This window comes from Euwallacea fornicatus, chromosome 28 (genome assembly GCF_040115645.1).
Source record: "Euwallacea fornicatus isolate EFF26 chromosome 28, ASM4011564v1, whole genome shotgun sequence".
In the NCBI taxonomy this organism is placed as follows: domain Eukaryota; kingdom Metazoa; phylum Arthropoda; class Insecta; order Coleoptera; family Curculionidae; genus Euwallacea; species Euwallacea fornicatus.
In genome coordinates this window covers 2031879-2045075 of record NC_089568.1, presented here as the reverse complement: position 1 = coordinate 2045075, position 13197 = coordinate 2031879, and the positions used below count along the sequence as shown (strand labels likewise).

The following is a 13197-nucleotide window of genomic DNA, read 5'->3' as shown; positions in this document are numbered from 1 at the left end:
TTACTACAGCGAATCTCGGCCTAAAACGATGCAGTCGATATCGAGAAAAACTAACTCGTCTCAGGGGCAGGACATTCATTTCCAAAAGTCACACGTTCGAGAAATGGAATTTTTTTGTTAAATTATCGCTCGATTTTAATGTCACCGCATAAATGATCTAAAATAAAAAAATACAAAATTAATAAGGGTAACAAACTTCTATCAATTAATGCGGCACTGCTATAACTAGTCGGTCTTTCTTTGTTATCAACGACTCCCTGTAGGCGTCTCGGCATTGATTCTACACCAACTTTCTTGCGTCTCCGGGGTTAATGGTGCTGTAAGCTTCGCTAATTTTTATTTTTATTTTTATTTTTTTTTGTTGATATTGGGTCATTGTGCACGTTACTTTATAATGCCAACCATAAGTTTTCAATTATACTTGAATATGGCGACGGGAGTAGCGTTTTAATGCCATTTGGGTAGTTTTTGAGCAATCAACTGCGAGCCCGACGTGACGTATGCTTGGGGTCGCAATCGTGACAAAAACGATAATTATTGTTAAGTCCTCATTTTTGACCAATCACCACGAGACTTTGACTTAGTGTATTCAAATAGACGCGTTGGTTTGAAGATTTCTCGGTAAAATGCAAGTTATCTATTCCTGCGGAAGACACACGCCTCCACCGTGCTTCGCTGCAGCTTAGACGGTTTTTAAGTTCAGCTCTTCATTAGGCCCCACACTGATATTGTTCCATTCGGCCCAAGTAAGTTGACTCTGGTTTCATCGGCAAATACACCCCACGACCATATAATTAAAGTCACTTGAAAAATTTCTCGAAGCTTGTACCAACAAATTTAGTGCGGCCCTTTTCCGGCTTAGCATGGCTTCTCTTCAACATCTGAAACGGTTTGAAAGTATAATCAAATCTTTCGATGAGCATTTGACAACAGAAATGGCTTCGTACGGAAATGCTCGAAACGCGTTATCGGCACTTTATCTTCATTATCTTAATGTGCACATTGCAAATTCTACGACCGGTTTCGTTATCACCCGTCCCCTGTCTTTCGTTAAAATGCCCACAAATCTTGCCATTGAGGCATGAATTACGGCATGAATTGTGGCAGCTATAATAGCACACGGTCGCGGACAGTGCGAAACAGGTAAGAACTGCGGAGTAAGTCTATGTAGTGTGTAACGAGCGTTTTAGCAGCGTGAGGAGATTGGACTGCCCATTCAAAGATCTGGATTAGGACGAGGAAGAGGTACAGCAGATAGACCGACTCTTTTGTATTATTTTGAGGGACCGAAACGCTGCGGCAGGTTTTTTCAAACTCATTTACAAGAATCGAGAAATGTAAACGTAAGCGAGTGGACTATTAGAAGGCGACTCCATGCTGCGGGATTATCCTCGCGAATTAGAGCCGCAGAGCTTCCAGCTTTCTCCCGAATGCCGGATTGCGAGGCAAAAGTTTGCCCGAGAATACTCGACTTGGACAATAAAGGATTGAAGTTGCGTATTGTTTCCCGATGGAAAAGTGGGACTCTGAACGCTTACGTGTCCCTGACAGAAGTTCTAAAATGCCATGTTCATGGTTATTCTTGCGGAGAGCGCAATCTTTATGCATGACAATGCGCGGTCCCACAACTCTCGCACGGTTATCGCTTTTCTGGACGAGGTCCGAATCACTCGATTTGTCGGGCCTGTTCGACGTCCGGATTTATAACCAACAAAGCACGTTTGGGATGCGATGAAGAGACGCTTGCGGAGACATGTGCCGGCTCGTAGAAATTCCGGAGAGCTTCGCGAGAGCAAGAATGAGACAATCTTCCGCAGAATGTGGTCCAAGACCTGATTCGAAGCATGCCTCGTCCTCTACAAGGTGATGTCGTCGCTGGAGGAAATATTCGGTACTGAAGTCTGCAAAAACTTTCACGTCCGGGACAAATGCGTGTTATTTTTAATACATTTCGTAGCAAAAACGAACGTTCGTTTTCGTTCGAGCAGTCACGACACAAGGTCGGTGCGTTAAGCTACTGGAAAAAAATTGAATGAACTTGAAGCCATTAAATTAAACTCAAATTGTGAGGTGATTTTGCGCTCCAGAGTGTTTCACCGAATTAAGGGAATTTAAATCTTCACCAACATCCTCTTTGACGAACCCCAAACATGCTCCCCCATTTCTTTGGTTAACAAACAGGTTGTTTCTGGGAGTTCGGTCGTGTACATAATTTTTCTCAAAATTAGTTGAACCGCCTTAGGGTCACATCTTTGCCGATACTTCCTTTCATGTCGACACACGTTTTTGCACAACTTTGTTCGAGATTATTAGTTATTTCACGTGCAATCCATCGTTTTTCACGATCCGTAAATATTTTATTAAGCCCACCTGGGACGTATTCGCGATTCTATTTGCGATAACACTCAATTTTGTGTTAAATAGTTGATGGACATCTATTCAGCGTTTTGAGTACGCCCCACTGTATCCGCCTCTATAATGGATTAGAATTAAGTTTCCTTCACTGAGCATTGTTTGACGACTCATTCTTAGATAGCTCCGTTTAACTCGTTGAAATATTGCTTTGAAATGGCTGAATTTAAGCTGACACAATTTGTGCCGTTTCCTCTTGACTGCATTATTTAAGCTGTGACATTTAAACCGCACGTAAAACTCAATAAATATTTATTGTTATTTAAGGGCGGAATGTCCGAGCAAAATATTAACTTATACGCTTTCGGAACAATCGCATTAATTTAATTTCGGCATATTGTTTTTGTAAAATAAATATTATGCCATTCAGGCAAGTCGGTTTGTTCCAATGCGGCCTGCGTCATTTAAGCTGCGATCCGATGTATATTGTGAAGTTTCGGTTAATTGTCGAATGAATTAATTGTAGAGGACTCGCAATTTTTAAAATCGAACCGAACTATTTCTCCATTGCCGCTTCGCTGCTAATCAATAACCTTTCCCGAAAGTAAGTCACATAATTTACCTAAATCTTTCCCATTATTCCAAATAAATACTGTAATTCCGCTGATCGAATCCCGGTAGCTTAAGAAACGAGCTATTAGCCTCAAAGCCGAAGAACTTTTCCTCGGCAAAGCAGAAGCTATAATTTTACTCACTTCTCACGTAATCCGGTAAAAGTTTCCTGAATTCAGTGACGGATTTGAGTTCCCGTTTACCCGAAATTAAGGTAAAATTATTCGCAATGGGAATTAAACGGCAAACAATGCAAATTTGTACCGGAAACGCTTGTTTGCTTTAATTATTGGTCTGCGAAACTGAATATCTTTGTTGTGTTGATCAGGCTGGATGTGTCGCACAGGACAGAGATGTGCAAGTGCATATTGTGTTTGATCAGTGAGGATAATCAACTCCATTAGGAAGTAATTATATTGTCGTTTGTTTGGGGCAATGTCCGAATCTGCGTTCGCCAATAAAGACATTGTTTATGACCTCACGACCTAAGTAGGTCACTTCGCAGGTACAGACTAATCTCAAGTGCAAATCAAGTTGTGGACATGCACTCTAGAATTACAGGTAAATTACTACTTGCAGTTATTAGTAAATCGAGCTTAACTGGCGCTGCAATTAAAACTTCTAGTGAAACTTTGTTCACGCCAAAGTGAAATAGTTTCATAATGTAAGCAATATCAATAAAACCAAAAGCGTAAACAGTTCCTATAAAACAGCGAAAATGAAGGAATTCATACGGGGAAACACACATAAAACATCCTATTATGCGTAATAAACTTTATGTGATTCATAAACAAAGAACAAGGGAAAACGGAGCTTAGAGCATGAGAAATGGCGTCCATTATTTTAAAAAATGTGTTAGTGTCGATGTTCAAAATTGCCTGCACAGTTCTAAACGAAATAAAAGCTCAAGTCGATAAAATATGGCCGCGTTTTCTCTAGATTGCAATGTTTGGGTATTTGCAAATGTACTTTGCCATCGAAGTCGTTTTAAGATGTACAAGTTGTTGGCGATAAGCATTGATTTATGTTATTTTAGCAAGTTTAGCTGGTTTGAGAAGAAAATAAAGAATGTCGAAATAGAAGAAAATGGTAAAAACTTAATTAAAAATTACGCCATTGCTGGCCAGATTACGGTGCACTTTGCTTTGCTGTTTGTCAGTAGATGGTGCAGATTGTGATGATATATTTTGCTACTTCGAGCAAACGCATTTCTGATTTAGGACTTAAATTTGCAATGCAAGATGTAAAAAGATTCACGAACCCTTTTGAGATGGTTTCTTGCCCAGCTAGGCTAAACCGATCTGAAATGTTATTATACACAATGTTTACTACTCGTAATACATAGGGTGTTCCTAAATATCATGCAGAGGCGGAAGGGGGCCGTTCTTAGCCTATTTCAAGACAAAAAATTCATATAAAAAGTGATCCGCAAGCGCTCCGTTACCTGTATTCGTTCGTGCGGTGTTCAAATTTCAGAATCTTTGATGTTTGCCCCTTAACAGCTTCAACAGTTTTTAAGATATTTAGCTAAAAAGTGGAAAAGACTTTATGCCCTAAACTTGCATAATTAGGCGTGTCGGATGGTTTCGATACCATACAGGGTCATATTTTTTTAAGAGGTTTTTTGCGGTGCGCCGTTGATATATTCTAAAATACAAAACAATTTTTTTATTTTGCTCCGAAACTTTTTAGTTTTTTGCTTTCGTTTTTTCGTATCTGCGTCGTTTGTCGAGAAGAAAAAGATTTTCTGTAATCCGCCATATGAAATTTCAACTTATTATGGGTAAGCAGTTATTTATTATAGGTATTTTTTTATTATTTTTTATTTTTTACTTATTCAGAACTACCTGTCAAAAATTATCGCCGGGGCGACCCCCAATAATAACCTAAACAGTAAGAACCTTAACGAGGACACTATGTTTCAGCAAATGTCGAAAGTGATCTTCAATCCTCGCACGTGCTCTTGCTCTTCTTCTCCTTGATGCCCGTACTCTTTCCAATACCCCCGGAGTATTTCTTACGATTTCTAATTCGTAACCTTCGTAACTCATCCACAGCATTTATATATATATTTTTAAAGTTAAACAGCCCGTAGATACGTTACGAAGCGTTTGCGGACTTGACGTTTATACGAACTTCTAGTCATGAAATTAGCTAAAGAATTACCCTCTTCCATATGTACATGATATTTAGGAACTTTTTGTTTAACACCTACAGGCAAATATTCTACCAGCGCCACCTACTGTGTTATTTTTCAACCAAAATTCATGTGCAAACAATAGGTCTCATTGCACGGGGCCAACTTATACGCAACAACAATGCAGGATTAATGCAAATAATTGTAGAAAGCATTCCAGCTTTGTGTGTAGTTAACTGAAGCATCCCAAAGCCCGATTTCGATCCTATTAGATCTCGTCAGTTCGGTTCATCTCGAATTAATTAAACGCAGAGCTGCAATCACGCATGAAGTTATAATAGGCGAGAAACTTCTTAGATTTTTCCTGCGACTGTTCTTATTCGTTATTTTGATTTTTAGGACGGACTGGTGCTTTTACAACTCCTGGTTCCCATACCGGAAGGCGCCGTTGACGTACAGTAAAAAGGACACCGTAGATGGCGCTGGTGCGAGATTATCCCGCAGCCCCAACATACTCGGCGTTGATATTACCGATTTGTACCTGCCTTTAATTGACAACATGAACCGAATGATGAGATGTAATGGGATCGAAACCGGTCTTTGGGGCGTTTGAGTTAATTAAAGGTAGAGCTGCAATGACGTATAAAGTAGCAGTGGGTCTTGATTTTTTCCGTTCTCGGATGAAAGGTGTCAGGATTTCCTCCTGCCCACTTCTCACGACTGTCTAATATCGAAGTTCTCCCCAAGTAGCGATTGACCTAATTTCGATGAGGGGTTCTTTGATCAAATACGGCCTGTGCAGTCTTGTTGTAAGTATAGGCAAGGCACTCGCTGGTGAAGGCCGACCTCTCTCTGGAGTCGTTCTCTAATTGCCAAAACAGGAAGTCCTCGGAGTGAGGTGCTATTGGAGGTTCCAGTTACGTTTCGAATGGCGTCTTGTGAACGACCATCCAGCCCTTCTTTCATGGACAGCAACTTTGGGATGAGAAAATGTTTGGCAATTTTGGGGTTATTCACACTCTTCACACAGTATCGCGGTTAGTCACCAAACGCCATTGGACATTTTAAGTATTCCTCAACTCCGTTTTCCATTAGAAATAAATAATTTTTTCTTTCTGGCTTTCAGAATAATTAATTGACCAGAACACTTCTGGATGATGTCCGTATGAACTATTGGAATAAAATATTTTGAATTATTGTTACAACAGGGCGATCAAGCTTTTTTCCAGGATTTTTTTAATGAGCGCCTTCTTGTACATAAGGTGTGTTCATAGGTTGAGAAAACCTGGAAAGTACGTTAATAATAATTAGGACATAAAAGCTTTCCTCCTCTTTTGTTATTCATTTAGCTTATTTTCCTAATGAATCATGTTCCCATTAACGTGTAAAGTATACCTCATTCAAATTAGCAACCTTAAATTACATACAACTAGACCTAAATGTAAAACAATGCAAATTTGATTGCAAATGGAGTTGGTTCGCATTACATCGCGCCTTAAAAGGGAGTTTAGATAATGCAAAATTGGCCACCAAAACGGTCATTACACGGTGTGCAATACGGGAAAACTACGAATGTAGAATGCTTCGACCAATTTGTATTCAAATCTGCTATTAGTCTCTGGTATTTATTTTGGAGCATTTTTCCTCTAAAACCTCCACTCTTCCGCGTTCTTTTCAGTTACGTCTCGAATTTATCTCGACAATAAAACACGAACGACGTAGAAGTTCCACAGAAGTGTGATCGATTTACGTGTGAAATAGCTCTGCGATCCTTCAGGCAAATTTTAAATTTTCTGGGGTCGTGCGTCGTGAAATTTAGAGATGCACGTGATTCCCGAAGAGTACAATTTCCATGTGAAATAAGATACGCGATACATTTCAAGCCGAAGGGCAGAATCAATTTGCTTTTATTGCTCTTATAAAATGTACTTTTACTGCAAGAGGTGCTTAGAATAATGGGAATGCTGATCCATTTTTACACTTTAAAAGTCTTTTAGTGTCGGGATTTTATGAAAGCATTATGGTTATTGGAAAAAATTTGGAAAGCGCACAGAATGGATGAAATTACGCTTTCAGGTACCTTTTGCGTATTGTACCGTGACTCAGGCAATGCGAATCGTCGTTAAGGCGCCAAACTCATAGAGACCAGTGGCGTACAGTGATTTTTACGATAAATTCCATCATCGGCGGTTTGCGACGCTATTGGAATTATTATTTGAAGTCAAGGTACGTGAAAAGAGGCCCTGCGTCACGGTAAAACATTCAATGGGGCTTTTGATTGATCAACAAAGTGAAGTCTTTTTTTTAAATAAAATTGACAACCTGTTGAAAAGTGGGCAAGTTAAAACATACGTTTATATGAATTTTTTTTAAAACACTTTCACTGCAGACATCCCCGAGAAAAACCAAAAAAAAGTGGAAATTTAATAGCCGCGTTTTAGCGAATTTTCAGTGAGACGTTTTGTGCCTTTTTAATACAAATTTTGCTGACATAGTTTCGAATCGAGCGAACTCACAAAACGAACTGGAAAGTACTCAGTCGAGATATCGAGGAACGACTGCATTGTAACTCATTGAAACCATTCACCGACATGTTCAACTTTAAAACTAGTAGACAAACGTTCGATACAGTATTCTCTTTGAATCATACAAACTTCTTCCTACAACTTTCATATTTCGGGAAGTTTCTTATTATCCTGGTAAATGAATCACCCATAAATGCAACTGGCTAAATTCCAATTCCACACTTCGGCACCTAAGTTGTCTGGAGCCGATATTAAAGTTTGGAGTCTGAACACCCGCTTAAAGTTCTACTATACGAGCAGAAAATTGAACTTCACCTACAAGTAGAAACTCAAATTAGGCATTTTATTTTACGTTCTAATTTACTACATTCTAATTTTCCCTTTAGGGGTACTAGGGAAATATCCAATAGGAACTACACCACCTGTTACGAAATTATATCGTTTAGCTTCGCATGATATGATTGGATTTCATTTCTTTATTGTGTCTGGCACGCGAGTTGGATAAAAATGGATAATAAGAGAATTATTTACGGCCCACTTGCCGTACTTCGAATATAAATTTTTAATTAAGTTTAATTAATTTATCAAAAGTTTGAAATATAATTGTGAACTCGACGCTTAACAGATTTAAGAAGTGTTGATTATCGCTCTCCTCAACGGAATATTTACCACGTCCTGTTTAGTTCGTTATCGAATGATTTAGAGCCGACGTCTAAATTAAAAATACAAAGGGACTCGTTATAAATAACAAAAATTTGCACCACAATAAAGCAAAAATACATTTTAACATAATAAAAAGAAAATTAATGATCTATAAATAACAGGTACGCCGTTCCTCACTCTCTTGATAAAGTCACATTTTCCTCTTTAAGTCTGCTTTGTTATTTATGGCCGAGGGGCGCTCATTTTTATAGTGAATAGACGGTCATATTATCTCGTTAGGATTTTTTCCCAACTTCAACGTAGTTGGGAACGTTATTAGGGCCTTGCTCTACCTAATAAGAATATGATTCTTTTTGCCTCATAACGAGACTCATGTTGAAAGCGTAAGAAAATATGTTAACATGATGTAAAACTTCAAGAATTTCGTCTTAAATAAACTATTGGAACCTCTGTTTCTGGAGCAACGAAATTTGCAACTTTCTGTACAATCTCGAATCGTGCTTTGTTGGGCCAACCTTAATTATGAGAACAGTTTATTAATGGAGCATTGGACGTAACCGAATTAAAAAGTTTAGTCCCAAACAAACATTTCTATTTGGCCGTGCATTGAAGAATTCATTTAATGGGGAACTCCTATAGAGGAGTTGGGGACGGGTACGCGCGACAATGAGGCCGATTTTTCTATCAACATAAATGCTTAGGTAGCTCTCTCTTCCGTGGTGACTTCGTTTCAGTAGAGAATTAGTAAGTCGATAGCGGCATGAATTCGTTTGGTCGGAGCTGAATTCATACTTTTTAATTTTTTTTATTAAGCAAAAGCCGAGAAATGTAAACGTAAATGCATCTTAGCAAGGTAACGTCAGCAGGCTCCAAGTTCTTCTCGTGCTTGTCCCTGTAGGTATTCATAAAAATTTTATGTGCCTTCGTTTCCAAGTATATCCTGAAAAATACAAAGTTGACACAATTATTACATTAAACATTGTGTGCGGAAAGTTTTTTAAATAAAAGTTCCGGGAATAATATAAAAAAAAAATCCACGTGGAACTTCCGCTTCGCTTATAAGAAAGTTAGCAGCAGACGTCTTGAAAAACATATCTCGAAACATTTTTCTCACAGCTTCGCGCCCCTTGGGGGGGAGGGAGACGGAGGGGGCGAAACATCTCGGCCCCGAAGTCGGCTACGTTTGATCTGATTACGTTCCGTGATGCTCCAGGTGACGTGGAACACTTTTTGAATAATGATGCTGTTCAGACGTTGGCCAAATTCAATTTTTGTTGCTAGACGAAGCAATTTGTCTCGTTACGAGATTTCTTCTTTGTAACGTTGGATTTTCGGAGCGTTATCACCCTAACCCGATTCTTATAAAACCAATTCCGGTAGTTGCCCCATATAGTGCTTGTCTTGGCACATACCGTGGACTCGAATTCTTACCATTATTTTATCGAACAATTCAGGCTTTTATAGATTACACAGTTGCCCATCGGAATGAGAATTTTTAATTAACATGGGAAATTTTAGGTGATCTACAGAGTGTGTCCAAATTTGAATCTTAATACGGCTTTTGGGAAACGTTTCAGCGCGACGGTTAATGAGAGTTAAAAATTCCCAGAAGTTCTAGAAATATCAAGCAGAAAAAATTGCAATCGCTTCGAAAAACGAGTTTAATATCGTAACAAGTTACATAATAAAAGCAGATACCACTGGTACCACCCCAGACGTTAACGACAATAGTTTTTGCGCGGCTGTAAATACGGGGCACAGCTCGCGTACGTTAAAATTTATACCATTTTTCAATTTTGCTGTTATTTCTTCGTCGTATAGTGAAATTGTAAAAAATCCGGAAGGAAATCAATTTAGAAACCTTATATTGTAGAACTCGCCTAATATAGGGGTAGGAGGTTGTCGTTTTGATCGTTACACAAAACCCCACACGTTGTTCAAAATTAAGCCTACCCTAATTGGTTACATAAATGGCACCCCATATAAATATAATGCCACTTCACTAATGACTTTTTGCTTTAACTATAATATGGCGTGAGAAGATTTTTTTTGTTCGAGTTTACTTCACTATCATCAACGATGGATCAACATATCATTTTTTATAATCTTTTCCTCGTATTCAAAAGGCGTAGAGACCAAATTAATGTGTTTCAAGAAAAAGCGATGGTAACGAATAATTATTCTCACAACGCTACGAAATGCGTATCTTCTCTTCATGGTGCAAAAAACTGAACATTTCAAAATGCCTCGTGGTAAATTGAATTCGGTGATTAAAATTCAGGTCCCAAAAGTCAAATTTTCGTTTTATCTTTGTACAAAAAAAGCAACGCGGCAGGTATGGTACGAACCTTGTGGTACCGTCCAGAAACTTATCCAGCAACGCCCAGCCTATAAATTGTGAAGCTACTCCATAGTAGTTCACATATCCCGAGCACCAGAATTTACTTTAAAATTGAGAATAATATTTATTAAAAATTAGAAAATACACTTTTAAGACCATCGAGCCCCATTCAGTCAGTTCGCATTTCAGGTAAGAGGGTTTAAGCTGTAAACTACGATATACCTCTCCCCCTCCTCAACCATCACATTCCGGTGTTATCTAGATCTATTTATATACCTGGTTTCAGACCTTAAACATTCCAAAAGATTTCGATAAATTTGAGGCGTATAAAAAGTAACATGCTGGACAGGTTTGGTATGTTGTTCACAAAAGTTTTGTTAACTGTGGAATATATTATGAGTTAAAAATATCATATTTTTCATTTGGATTTGGACGTAGCCAGCAGTGAGCCTGAATAATGGATAGCTTTCCAGATCAAGTGCTGTCTAGAATTGCAGATTGCGCTAGAATTCAGAAAGAATCATAAACTACTGGTTTGGATCCGAAATAACGATATACAACAGGAAAACGGTCACATAAACTAATCATCTTCTCAAACCAAGTTTGCCACGTCAACTAATTTATTCATCCTTAAATTGTTCCTAAACACCATTACATTTCCAATTCCCTCTTAACAGGGTTCGATCCAGGGATTTTCCCAGGTGACCACCGAAACTTCGCTTATAAATTATTGTCATGTCGCGAATTTCCAGCATATTCCAGGGGTTTTGCCGCTGATTATTTCCTTAGTAATTACACTTCCGATTCAACACATGACCTGAATCTACGACATGCGATCTTATACTTTAATTTAATAATCTTCTAACGTGACATTTTTAATCACAGTGCGATTTTTCGTATGAATTTCCAATGATGGTCAAGAGCGACCGCTCCGTGTGCTCCATCTCCCTTTGTTGACGTGAATTAAGCGAGCATTACAATAATTAATTCAATCAATGTAAGATTACAAACTAATTGAGAGAACCGTGCTGTATCTTTGCTCGTCACGACACTTCAGGCCAATACCTAGGAAATGTGATGATGGTAATTCGGCGTTAATATGGGGAAATGATCGGAAAGTTTCCCCGTTCGAAACAACTTTGTTTCTGATCTGTCTCTCGTTTATCTTAATTTCCTTTTTTATACGAAAAGAAGGGGCGATGTAAAATCGAAAATAAAAGTGGTTCGGCGTTTGACTAAATTATCTGAACTTCTGAAATTGATTAACTCATCTGTACATTCATCTAGATTTCGAGTAATCCCCCGTACATCTGCTTCCAGTTATATAATGCTCCATAAATACTAAAATTCATTTAAATTTAATTTTCCGAAGTTGGGAACTTTCTAACCCCCGCGGTTTTTCCCTACAACGCCGGAAAACTCCAAAACTTTCTAATGATGACACTAACAAACGAGGTGTAAGCATGTCGCCTGCAGAATAGCTGGCAAAAATGTTATTTGCTATTCCCATATTTCAACGAATGCATCCACAATACATTAGTCACAGTTTTGCCGAGAATGTCTAAGCCAGGACAGAGCTCCACTGGATATGGGTTGCTTATGGAACTCGATTGAAACAAATGACTTTCTGCTGCCATAAATAGAATTTCATTTTTCATGCCACGGGAAAAATGGTCGGGATGTGTCTCTGAGTACGAGATATGGTGCCGGCAAAGTTGAAATGTTATCTGTTCCAGGGAAGATGGATTTCTAGGTACTCAGGAAATGCTCGAGATGAGTAATTCTGCGGTAACCGCAGTGTAATTACTTTTAGAAAATACCAAATCCGCAATATACTACAAAATACGCTTTTTTCACTAAAACAGTGGCGGAGTTTACACGCTCCGGTTCAATGTTTAAGAGCGGAAATGTCCGAAATAGTTCGGATCAATGGCGGAGCGTACAGGAACGCGTCAATGAAACCTGCATATTACCAACTGGACAGACCATTCCTTCATAGTTTAGGATATTTGAAGAGTTTGTTCAAAGTTAGGCAGGGTCAATTGCTCTTAACTTCTGAAAGCTGCGTTGTTACGAAATGTTCAAAATAAAGTGTCTTTTCTGGTGAAGAGGCAAAAAAAAAATTGAATGTTAATGATACATCAAAGGCGTTAAGACTACGATTGAATGTGACAAGAGGAAATTTTAAGTTTAGTTTTCATATCATTTGAGAGTCTGTGGAATATCAGAAACATCCACTCTAGAGTTACACGTATATAGAGTATACGCGTTAGAACTATCGAGACTTCTTTAATGAACTTAAAAAAAATGAGCCTTTCCTTTCGATTATTTATTTTCCACTTCAATTTTTCACCTTTTCAGAACCTCGTATATCGAACTTTACAAATTTACGTAGGTAAATGGTCGATTTTGAATTTATAGTTATTTACACAAATTTATGCAGATATAAATATCTTTTATACGCTTCTGTAAGGACTTCACAATATTCCATAACTTAAGTTTTACAATCTATAATTTCGTATAATTTTGGAGTTTATTGTCCCCGTATACTGGCTATGTTAAATGTC

At 38.3% G+C, this 13197-nt stretch overlaps 1 protein-coding gene across 1 annotated transcript in view; it reads right to left on the bottom strand.

Moving 5' to 3' along the window:
* Positions 1-13197, bottom strand: part of LOC136347417 (acid sphingomyelinase-like phosphodiesterase 3b) — a 154603-nt gene that overhangs the window by 37940 nt on the left and 103466 nt on the right. The gene's annotated exons all lie outside the window — the stretch shown is intronic.